Here is a 12690-nt window from a genome sequence, read left to right on the forward strand (position 1 = left end):
GAAAAGGAGATTGTAGAGAGCTTCAAAAAACCTAATGAGGCCATCAAGTACTTTTAGTAGCTACTGAAATCACCAAGGGCTAGTAATGATACTTCAAGACTAGGATACACCAGCACTGAATAAGCAGATTCATTCAAGACTACAAAAGAAAGGAGTAACAAAGGTAAGAACACTAAACCTACTTGTCATTTCTGTGATAAAAAGGGAATACCTCTAATATATGTAGGAGCAAGAATGCCCATCATCACGACAAGCCTAGGAATGCAAGTCATTGTCATAAGTGCAAAAAGCAAGGACATCAAGCACATAATTGCAAGACTAGGACTATCAGGACACCAAAATTTGAAGGTCACTACTACAATTGCAAGAAGTATGGACATAGAGCTTTTGAGTGCAGATCAAAGCCTATGTGGAAACCAAATTAGGCAGTAAGGGAAATTTCATATCCCCTTTTCAAATAATTAAAAAATAATAATCTTTGCTAAGGCAGGCAGGCCCAAGAAAGTGAAGTTTCGGAAAAAGGGGGTTAATCTTTTGAAACCGTTGGACTAATAAATGAAAATTATTATTAAAATATGTTTCATTAACTTCTCTTGGACGTGAGTTATAGTTATGCCCTCTTTTAAGGGGTTTGGAGGCATTTTGGAGAGGAGGAGAACTTGATTTTTGCTCATTCTTTGTTATTCTTCAGAGGCTGCCAAACCTGTGGAGAAGGAGACCCAAGAACGGGAGTTTGCAGGTTTCTAGGGAGACCCAAGAATGAGATTTTGCAGGTTTTTAGGAAGGCTAAGGATGGGAGTTTGAAGCCATTCCATGTGCATGCTCATACAGAGTTTGCCTTTGTGCTGAACAGTGCAGATTTGTGGGTTTTGGGTGTGTTTTTTTGTATGAGTTTGGTGTTTTCAGTTGAGTATTTCATATCAGTTTTGGCTGCTGCTATATTTCAGACTTTAAGCTGTTAAAATAGAGCTGAATATATGTATTGGGATGTGATTAAACTTCTGAGATAGTTTATTAGTTTTGTGTGGTGTTTTCTGGCATTTTTGTGTTAATTTCGGGAGCTTGATGAGCAGAGTTTTTGACCTACATTTGAGAACTATTGTGTAAAGGTTATACGGATCTAGAAATTTCATTTTGTAGGCTGTTATGCTGCTGAAATTTTTGTAAAAATGTCCACTTTCAGATTTATTAATCATTGGTGAAGCTGTGAAGCTTTTGGCACAATTTCTGGCATACCCGATTTGGGGTTTCTTGAGAAATTTGGAGGATCTTTGTGATATTAGTTGTTTGATCTTAAAGATCTGATTAAAGGTTGGAAATATCATATAAAATCAGAAAAGGGACATTTCAGTGGTATCAGAGCCATGATCTTGCCAGCCTGAGGGTTTGTAGAAGTTGCAGGTCAGTTTTGACAACTACCCAGATCTTGCATGTCAGTTTTGACAACTACCTAGATTTTGCATGTCATAATTTATGGTTGCATGTTTCTTCTAATCAGATGCATGTTAAAATTTATGGTTACATTCTACTTCTAATCATTTTCATGTTAGTTCTTGGTGAATTTGGTGGTTGTAGAAGTTTGCATTTCAGTTTTGACAAGTACCCAGATCTTGCATGTCAGTTTTGACAACTACCCAGATCTTGCATGTCATAATTTGGTGGTTGCATGTTGCTTCTAATCAATTGCATGTCCAAATCTATGGTTTCATGCTACTTCTAATCATTTGCATGTTAGTTCTTGGTGAATTTGGTGGTTGTAGAAGTTTGCATGTCAGTTTTGACAACTACCCAGATCTTGCATGTCAGTTTTGACAACTACCCAGATCTTGCATGTCATAATTTGGTGGTTGCATGTTGCTTCTAATCAGTTGCATGTCCAAATCTATGGTTGCATGCTACTTCTAATCATTTGCATGTTAGTTCTTGGTGCTTGAAGAAGTTATATCCTATTGGGGTTACACTCTACTTTATCCAGAATGGACAGGTATAGTACAGAGTCTCAGAGGGAACGATCTTGGACAATTGATAACCAGAGTCAAAATAGTAGAAAGGATGGTTATTTAGACATTCAAGATAAACTTATGAAAATAAGTCATGACATGTCTAAATAGTTGGTTGAGCACCACTGTATAAATGACATGTTATCTAACCCAGCTAAGGTGGATAAGTTGACTAGATTTCTATTTGGCAGATTTTCTCATAGGACAGATGACACAATTCCCAAGAACTTGCATGAGGAGTTTGAGAAACTAGCTGATAGCCAGGTAGAGGTCTCAAATTCTACTCTGCCACAGGAGGTGGTGGGAAAGGATATCACATAGATTGATAGTAACAGTCAACTTGATACTCAAATTGAGACAATTGTTTACAGGTCGTCAAAGGGTGAGGCCACAGGTATTCAAGATGGTATAGTTACAACAGGAAGTGACTACAGTGTAGTGGGTTCAGATGATGATTATGAGGATGTTGTTGTGTAGGATGGGGACATACCTGGTAGAGATGAGCAGACATTGAGCATTCATGACTTTTCTGAGAAAGAGTACCAGGCACAGTTAGATGCTTCATCGCATGAGGTTGAGGCTGGTAGTACTTCACATGATTTGTCCAGCCAGCTGAAGGTGAACCAAGATAGTATTGTGACTTCATTATCTCATCATGATAGGTATGTGGAGTTAGTTGGTATTGGTCATATTACTCAAGTGAGGATTTTTCTTGAGTTACCAGCTGATTCTAGTTTACAGATATGGACTCAAGATTGTTATATTGGCATTTGGGATTCAGTTGACAGGAGATCTTTAACACTTTTTGGTAGCAGTGTTTGTTTGGGTGCTATCATGGATTTGATTAGCAAATTGCACGATGTTGTCTTTTCTTGTGCTAGAAACTTGTCCAATGTTGGGCTTTGTTCATATATCCAGTCAACCATACTTGCTAGAATGTGTTGATGATATTTCATATTTGGCAGTGTGTATAGATGAGTCCCAGGATCATATTGGCATTGATGACATCCAGGAGGATGCAGTGGGTAATTTTGAAGACTTAGTTTCCTTGGGTATAGAGGAGTTGGATAGCAATGCTAATGTTTTTGATACTCCGTATGTTGATATGAGTTTTAGATTTGATTCACAGGATATGGACGGTAATACTCTAGAGACTAGTAACTTTCAGGATACTCCTTTAGACAGTGCATCAGAGGAGGTTTGTAGGAGATAGTCAAGCCAGTGCCATCATGTGTCTAATCAGTTGAGAGTTAGTGAACAAGACATTGCTATCACTTGCCAGCATTTCGATGCTGCTCGTCAGTTGTTAGCAGTTTATGGATGGGGTTCTCCTACTAGTGATGAGCAGGGAGGCAGTTATCTTTCCTTGACAGAGTTCCACTCTTTATGGGAGGCTATCCAGATTCTAAGATAGGATTATATGCAGTTGGTAGCCGACAGAGATTATCTTATGAAGTGGGGCAGTACAGCATATGATGCATTTTTGGCCAAGGAAGATGAGGTGAGTGAGCTTACTGAGTAGCTTGAGGTGACTTCTGAGATTCTTGAGAGTACACAATTGGCTTTCAAGGAGTCACAATTTCATTTGGCTAAGGTGACCATGGAGTTAGAGTGACTACAGTCTTCACTTGATTCTATACAGTCACAAGCAGTGGTGTTTGGTGATCCGAGGATGTCCATGGCCGAGATTGTCAGAGATAGTGGAGATGGGGATGCATCCATTCTTGATACTAACATTGGAATATCAGGTTCATTCCCACTAGAGTTAGGTTCAGTTGAGTTGGGTGTTGTAGCAGATTGTTGTATGCTTGACATGGTGGTGGCCTCTAGTATTGATGGCACAGAGACTAGAGATTTATCAAAGATCATGTGTGATGTTGGTGAGTCGGCAGTTGGCATGGTTCCTACTAGTAACACTACTCCCTTGGTGATATCTTCAGAGGTAGTAGTTAGTTCCAACATGGTTAATGATCAATTGCAGTTAGTTTCATCTAGATTACAGTCTGAGCCACTGACTGAGATTGGTGCATTCTATCGGCATTACACTGTGAGGTATGCTCATCAATTTACCTTTGATGACCATGTTGATGAGATAATGATACAGAGATGTACTTTGGTTCCTAGTGCTTATCATTAGTTACGGGACAATTTGATGCCTCAAGATGAGAGTTGTGATGGGCATGACATGGTGATAGGTTCTACAATTGACATCTTGATAATACATGACTTGAGTAGGAGTTTCAGAGTGATGCTTTAGCGGGTGTTGTTATTGATTCTACTCCTTTGGCTATGACATCTCCTGACTTAGCTGGTGATCAATCACAGTGGGTTGTATCACTTGTTCATGGTGAGTTGTTGACTAAGGTTGGTTTTTTTTATCAACATTATATTGCAAGGTATGTACATCAATTAGCATTTGATCCTTATGTTGAGGAGTTGATGGCAGGAAGATTTGGTTTGGGTTCCAATTCTTTCTATTTATCTTGTGATGGCTTTTCACCATCAGGGGTGCATGGTAGTTATGGTTATGAGATAATGGCTGGTGATTTGCAAAGTTGTGTTGACTGCAGGAGTTGTACAGTGTGTGGATTCTCCATACTTGGTACAGTTTCATTCGAGAGCATTCACCATTGTTGCAGAGTTGGATTGTGCATTCTGTATAGGCCAGTGGGATGCGTTGATGGTATTTACTGTGTTGGTAGTTTGATTTGTCCACTTTGCTTGGGTTTTGATGTTCTAAGAGTTTGTGCCTCATGGGTTTTTGATTGTGGTACTGGTGATTTCAGAGTTTGGTTGAGCTATAATTGTCAGTTTGATTATGGATTCCTCTTGGTCATATTGCAGAGGATATTGCAGGAGCCTATGTTAATTGGTAGTAGTATAGTTCATGACTACATTTGGGATCCAGGTGGATTGATTGGTTTATTGTTCAACCATTGCTTGAGGACAAGAAATGTTTGGGAGGGGAGGACTTTTCATGTCCCCTTTTCAAATAATTAAAAAATAATAATCTTTGCTAAGGCAGGCAGGCCCAAGAAAGTGAAGTTTCGGAAAAAAGGGGTTAATCTTTTGAAACTGTTGGACTAATAAATAAAAATTATTATTAAAATATGTTTCATTAACCTCTCTTGGACGTGAGTTATAGTTATGCCCTCTTTTAAGGGGTTTGGAGGCATTTTGGGGAGGAGAACTTGATTTTTGCTCATTCTTTGTTATTCTTCAGAGGCTGCCAAACCTGTGGAGAAGGAGACCCAAGAATGGGAGTTTGTAGGTTTCCAGGGAGACCCAAGAATGAGAGTTTTCAGGTTTCTAGGAAGGCTAAGGATGGGAGTTTGAATCCATTCCATGTGCATGCTCATACAGAGTTTGCCTTTGTGCTGAACAGTGCAGATTTGTGGGTTTCGGGTGTGTTTTTTTGTATGAGTTTGGTGTTTTCAGTTGAGTATTTCATATCAGTTTTGGTTTTTTCTGTATTTCAGACTTTAAGCTGTTAAAATAGAGCTAAATATATGTATTGGGATGTGATTAAACTTTTGAGATAGTTTATTAGTGTTGTGTGGTGTTTTCGGGCATTTTTGTGTTAATTTTGGGAGCCCGATGAGCATAGTTTTTGTCCTACATTTGAGAACTATTGTGTAAAGGTTATACAGATCTAGAAATGTCATTTTGTAGGCTGTTATGCTGCTGAAATTTCTATAAAAATTTCCACTTTCAAATTTATGAATCATTGGTGAAGCTGTGAAGCTTTTGGCACAATTTCTGGCATACCCGATTTGGGGTTTCTTGAGAAATTTGGAGGATCTTTGTGATATTAGTTGTTTGATCTTAAAGATCTGATTAAAGGTTGGAAATATCATATAAAATCAGAAAAGGTACATTTCAAGAAAGTAACCATGTACATCACTACAATTGGGACTACAACACTAGGTATAGCTATCATTACTATCAAGAATATGGACACATTCCTGAAAATTGCATAAGGACACATTTTAGAGGAAACTATAGTAGATGGTTGAACCAAACCACATGTTTCAATTGCTTGAAGATTGGTCATATTAGCAGGAATTTCCCAATAGATTCAAAGGCACCCAACTCAAAGAATGACAAAGGTAAAGAGAAGGTAGATGTTGAACACATCAAAGGAGAAATGAATAAGACATGGAAGAAGAAAGATGGGTGTAGCACATCAAATGAAAGGATCACTTCACCTAACAAGTCAAGTGGTCACACTTCATCAAACTAAGAAAGAGCAGGCATGAAGGATTGATTTACAAAGTTTTATCATACATCAGTTCCTAAACAAGCAAGTATAGAAAAGAAGAGATCACCATTAACAAAGATGTAAAGTTAAAATTTCAAGATTTTGCAAGTGTTGCTGAGTTGCCCTCAGAAGCCAAGTAAAAATTTAGTACAAGCTGAGTTGATTGTCAAAATAGTAGGAGCTGAATGATTAGTTGGAACTAAGTTGTTAGAGGAAGTTGAATGAGAAAGAAATTTTTAGTTGAAGTTGAGTAAATGATGACGGTACGCACCACCCGTACCAACTCACAACCAAAAATGCAATAATATGGAGACAAGAGAGATGAAAAAATGCTTCATAAAAATTCCATTAATTCATTAGAATATTCTCCAAATGGAAAAACTCCAAATTCTTACAATATAAGAGAGATTGCTCGCTAAGAGCTTCTACAAGAAATTACATCCAAAGAGCTTCTACTTGAAGAGCTTGCCTTGAAGAGCTTCTATTTCTCCAACTTCCATTAGAAGAGCTTCCATTTCTCGAACTTCTATTTCTTGAACTTCATTCCTTGAACTTGATTACAAATGATAATAGGCCTTTCTTAAATAGGCACTTCTAACCCAAGACATTACAAACACAACCAATGTGGGATAAAAGGTAAATACAACTACCTTTAAATAAATATTAAATTCCCACCCAAATACAACTAAGCACCCAACAAATATTAAATACATGATTTAAAGATCTTTCCACAAACTTCTAAATTGCCACCTATACACCTCGATTAATGGAATGACAACTATTTTTATTATTTTTCATTTTTACGCCACCTATGCGCCTCGAAAATAGAAATCTCCTTTTCCTTTCTTTTCTCTTTTTTATTTTTTTATTATTTCTCCTCTAATTTTTGTCACTTTCTCTCTCCTCCACAATTTTTTTTTTTTTTTTTTTTTTTCTAATAATTTAATTTTCTCATGTAAGATGCTCCTGCATCAGACTCCCTTGGTAGATAGAAAAGTGTGTCCCACACTTTGATGCCAAAAGAATGATATACCACCATCTTCATCTTCACCACAAGCTACGACCTCAATAGGGACAAGAAAAACCAACATGCAAATCTTCCACATTTTTTTATTTTTTTTTTGCTGATGCATGATGCTCCTGCATCTGACTCCCATGGTAGGAAAAATTTTGTGAATATGGATTCACAAAATGAAGTAGCCACTGTTGACAGTTTTTTTTTCCTCTTCCTCCAACACATAGCTGGAACAAGTATCCGGTGCCAATATATTTCCTTCTTTCTTCTTTTCCAACACTTAGTCGGAACAACTGTTTGCTGCCGAAAATACTCCTTCGCAATGAACTCTATCCAAGTATAACTCTCATCCTCATCCAATCTTGTTGAATTAATCACACCTGTAATAAACCCAGCAACACCATACCAATCTTCCTTTGCATACCACACATGACTAACAAGATCCTCATGCAAACCATCATCAATATCCTTTAAACTCATATCAAAGACAACATCCCATGATTCATAAGAATTTACCTGTTTGACAGCTTCATCTTTGCTTGCCTCTTTTATGTCATCAACAATGCATGCAACTACTCCACTTGCTTGATCTCCAACGAAGGCACTATATGTTTCCTCCATTGCTGCAATCTTAAAATCATCTTGATCTACTTCAGGTTCATAAATCTTGTCATCTTGATGCTCTTCCTCTTCTCTTTCATCTTCTTCAACTTTAAGTTCGCAAATAATATCCTCTACATCCTCTTGCTCTTCTACTGGATCATCTTTCTTTTCCACATCCAAGGAATTATCAACATCTCTTTTCTGGTGACATGCTCTTCGTTTTCGCAACTCAGCTTCTAATTCATTCACTTGCTTCTGCAAATCAAATAGCAATGATTGTTGATTTCTTGCTCTAAATTTCTCAAGTCGAGGAATCCTTAGAATCCATCCAATCACAAAAGTCATCTTCTTCTTTCTCTTCTCCATAATCAAGTCTTCAGAATACAAATCTGATGCAACACAAGAACCTTGTGCAAACTGCCTCACAGTCGGCGATCTATCTACACAATCAAGAACTTCTTCACAAACTTCACCCAACTCAAGGTCCTGATGCAAACTGCCTCACGTTCGGCGATCTGTCCACACACTCAGGAACTCCTACTCTGATACCACTGATGATGGTACGCACCACCCATACCAACTCACAACCAAAAATGCAATAATATGGAGACAAGAGAGATGACAAAATGCTTCATAAAAATTCCATTAATTCATTAGAATATTCTCCAAATGGAAAAACTCCAAATTCTTACAATATAAGAGAGATTGCTCGCTAAGAGCTTCTACAAGAAATTACATCCGAAGAGCTTCTACTTGAAGAGCTTGCCTTGAAGAGCTTCTATTTCTCCAACTTCCATTAGAAGAGCTTCCATTTCTCGAACTTCTATTTCTTGAACTTCATTCCTTGAACTTGATTACAAATGATAATAGGCCTTTCTTAAATAGGCACTTCTAACCCAAGACATTACAAACACAACCAATGTGGGATAAAAGGTAAATACAACTACCTTTAAATAAATATTAAATTCTCACCCAAATACAACTAAGCACCCAACAAATATTAAATACATGATTTAAAGATCTTTCCACAAACTTCTAAATTGCCACCTATACACCTCGATTAATGGAATGACAACTATTTTTATTATTTTTCTTTTTTACGCCACCTATGCGCCTCGAAAATAGAAATCTCCTTTTCCTTTCTTTTCTCTTTTTTATTTTTTTATTATTTCTCCTCTAATTTTCGTCACTTTCTCTCTCCACAAATTTTATTTATTTATTTATTTTTATTTTTTCAACCTTTTTTTTTTTTTTTTTTTTTCTAATAATTTAATTTTCTCATGTAAGATGCTCCTGCATCAGACTCCCGTGGTAGATAGAAAAGTGTGTCCCACACTTTGATGCCAAAAGAATGATATGCCACCATCTTCATCTTCACCACAAGCTACGACCTCAATAGGGACAAGAAAAACCAACATGCAAATCTTCCACATAACCCAACAACCAGAATAGAAACAATAGAAAGGGGAAATTATATTAACTGAGAAAATAAGCTGGTACAAACAATGCAGAGAAAATAAACTCAAAACATGCCCTGCGGGCTTACAATAGCATAAATCTGGAGAATATTTCTCCTTTTAGCACCTCCTCTCAAGCTCCAATCCGAACTGCCTTTTACAATGCCATAAATCTCCTTAAATAGACCCCAAAGGGTTAAGGACTAGGAGTACATTCTAGAAAGTGCTAGTAGGCATCCACCGACAAAATAGAAGGTTCCGGAAGCTGTGTTAGAAATCGGTGCAATTCTAGAAGAATCCAGAAATGGTAGCCGAACTTCCGGGAGGCATAACTTTTGAACCATAACTCCGATTGACGAACCGTTTACATTTTCGGAAAGCTCTCGAAGCGCTCTATAGCCCTATGGACAAGCTTTGCTTGTCCCCCATTTTTGACCCTTTTCGAGGTCATTTAATGCCCCAAACCTGACTTTGAAGCATTCTTAGGGGGTCTCCAAAACCCGAAAAACTGTAATAACTTTCAAACCATGGGGCCTTTTGACCTGATTCTTTTTTTGGAATGCTCTAAATCTCGATTACATTCATCTGGCGAAGTCACACCTTCTAGGTCACCAAAATGATGGTCAAATTGCATGCTCCTATTTTTTCGAGATTTTTAAATGCACTGCTAGTTGAACTATGAGAGTTGGAACCTTTATTTGAGCCAAATGGGTATCCAAAAATGTAAAGACATAAAATAGAAACTAAGTCTAAGTACATGTTTTTGGGTGACACAGGATTGCCCTTATACCTCTGGATGCTCCTGCATCAGACACCCAGGGTAGATTGAAAAGTGACCCTGTCACTTTATGGATGGTAGAGGAAATTATTTGTGAACCTAAAGTTCAAGAAGTTCAAGGAATGGAAGCTCTTCTAAAGGAAGTGGGAGAAATGGAAGCTCTTCTAATGAAAGTTCAAGGAGTTCTTGCATTGTAAGCTCTTCAAATGTAATCTCTTCTAATGGATTTCAAGTATTAATGGATGATGCTTTATGAAGCATTTTCGTCATCTCTCTCTTGTCTCCATCTTGTTGCATTTTTGGTTGTGAGTTGGTACGGGTGGTGTGGCACGTCATCAGAGAAGAGATTACATACCACTGACAAAGGTATGCTCTGCAAGAATTCTACCCACTTCATATGCCTCTGATTCAATTTACCTTGGCTATTTAGGTACTGTAATGCCTGATGATCAGTATACAAAATAAATTCCTTTGGCAATAAATAATGCCTCCATTTCTTTAAGGCTTGAACTATTGCATAGAACTCTTGATCATAAACAGAATACTTCTTCTTTGCATCATTCAATTTTTCACTAAAATATGCAATAGGATTACCTTCTTGGCTTAGTACAGCCCCAATAGCGCTACCACTGGCATCACAATCCACCTGGAATACTTTTCTGAAATCTGGAAGTGCCAACATAGGTTGTTCAGTCACCTTCTTCTTTAGCAATTCAAAACTTCTCGCAGCTGCTGCAGTCCATTTGAACTCTTTTCTATCCCCTCTTATTGTATCAGTTAGAGGTGCACATATGCCACTGAAATTCTTAATAAACTTCCTGTAAAAACTAACCAGACCATGAAATGATCTTACCTCAGTAGCAGACCTTGGAGTAGGCCATTCCAAGATGGTGCTTCATAAAGCATCCATTAATTCTCTAACTTCCTTACAAGAGCTTCCATTCCTTGAACTTCTTGAACTTGATTACAAACGATTATAAGCCTTGCTTAAATAAGCACTTCTAACCCAAGACATTACAAACACAAGCAATGTGGGATAAAAGGTAAATACAACTACCTTTAAATAAATATTAAATTTCCACCCAAATACAACTAAGCACCCAATAAATATTAAATGCATGATTTAAGGAACTTGCCACCTACACACCTCGATTAATGGAATGACAACTATTTTTATTATTTTCTATTTATGCCACCCATGCACCTTGAAAATAGAGATTCCTTTTTTCTCCACTTTCCCTATTTTCTATTTTTAATTATTTTCCTTCCATTTTTGTCACTTTCTCTCTCCTCCACAATTTTTTTTTTTTTTTTTTTTTTTTTCCCTTTTTTTTTCTCTTTTTTTTTTTTTCTAATAATTTAATTTTCCCATGCAAGATGCTCCTGCATCAGACTCCCCTGGTAGATAGAAAAGTGTGTCCCACACTTTGATGTCAAAAAAAAGATATAGAACCATCTTCATCTTCACCACAAGCTTCTACCTCAATAGGGACAAGAAAACCAACATGCAAATCTTCCACATTTTTTTTTTGCTGATGCATGATGCTCCTGCATCCGACTCCCATGGTAGGAAAAATTTTGTGAATATGGATTCACAAAATGAAGTAGCCACTGTTGACAGATTTTTTTCTTTTCCTCCAACACATAGCTGGAACAAGTATCCGATGCCGATATATTTCCTTCTTTCTTCTTTTCCAACACCTAGTCGGAACAACTGTTTGCTGTTGAAAATACTCCTTCGCAATGAACTCTATCCAAGTATAACTCTCATCCTCATCCAATTTTGTTGAATTAATTACACCTGTAATAAATCCAGCAACACCATACCAATCTTCCTTTGCATACCATACATCACGAACAAGATCCTCATGCAAACCATCATTAGTATCTTTCAAAATCACCTCAAATTCAGCAACATATAATTCATAAGAATTTACCTCTTTGACATATTCATCTTTTTTTGCCTCTTTCATGCATGTAACTACTTCACTTGTTTGATCTCCAACTAAGGCACTATACTTCTCCTCCATTGCTGCAATCTTCAAATCATCTTGATCTACTTCAGGTTCGTAAGTCTTGTCATCTTTATGCTCTTCCTCTTCTCGTTCATCTTCTTCAACTTTAGGTTCACAAATGATTTCCTCTTCATCTGCTTGCTCTTCCACTGGATCATCTTTCTTTTCCACATCCAAAGAATTATCAACATCTCTTTTCTGGTGACATGCTCTTTGTTTCCGCAACTCAGCTTCTAATTCATTCACTTGCTTCTGCAAATCAACTAGCAATGATTGTTTATTTCTTGCTCTAAATTTCTCAAGTCGAGGAATCCTTAGAATCCATCCAATCACAAAAGTCATCTTCTTCTTTCTCTTCTCCATAATCAAGTCTTTAGAAGACAAATCTCATGCAACACAAAAACCTTGTGCAAACTGCCTCACAGTCGGCGATCTGTCTACACAATCAAGAACTTCTTGACAAACTTCACCCAACTCAAGGTCCTGGTGCAAACTGCCTCACGTTCGGCGATCTGTCCGCACACTCAGGAACTCCTGCTCTGATACCACTGATGACGGACC

Source organism: Cupressus sempervirens, chromosome 4 (assembly GCF_028749045.1).
Source record: "Cupressus sempervirens isolate cs-2001-9-10 chromosome 4, ASM2874904v1, whole genome shotgun sequence".
In the NCBI taxonomy this organism is placed as follows: Eukaryota; Viridiplantae; Streptophyta; class Pinopsida; order Cupressales; family Cupressaceae; genus Cupressus; species Cupressus sempervirens.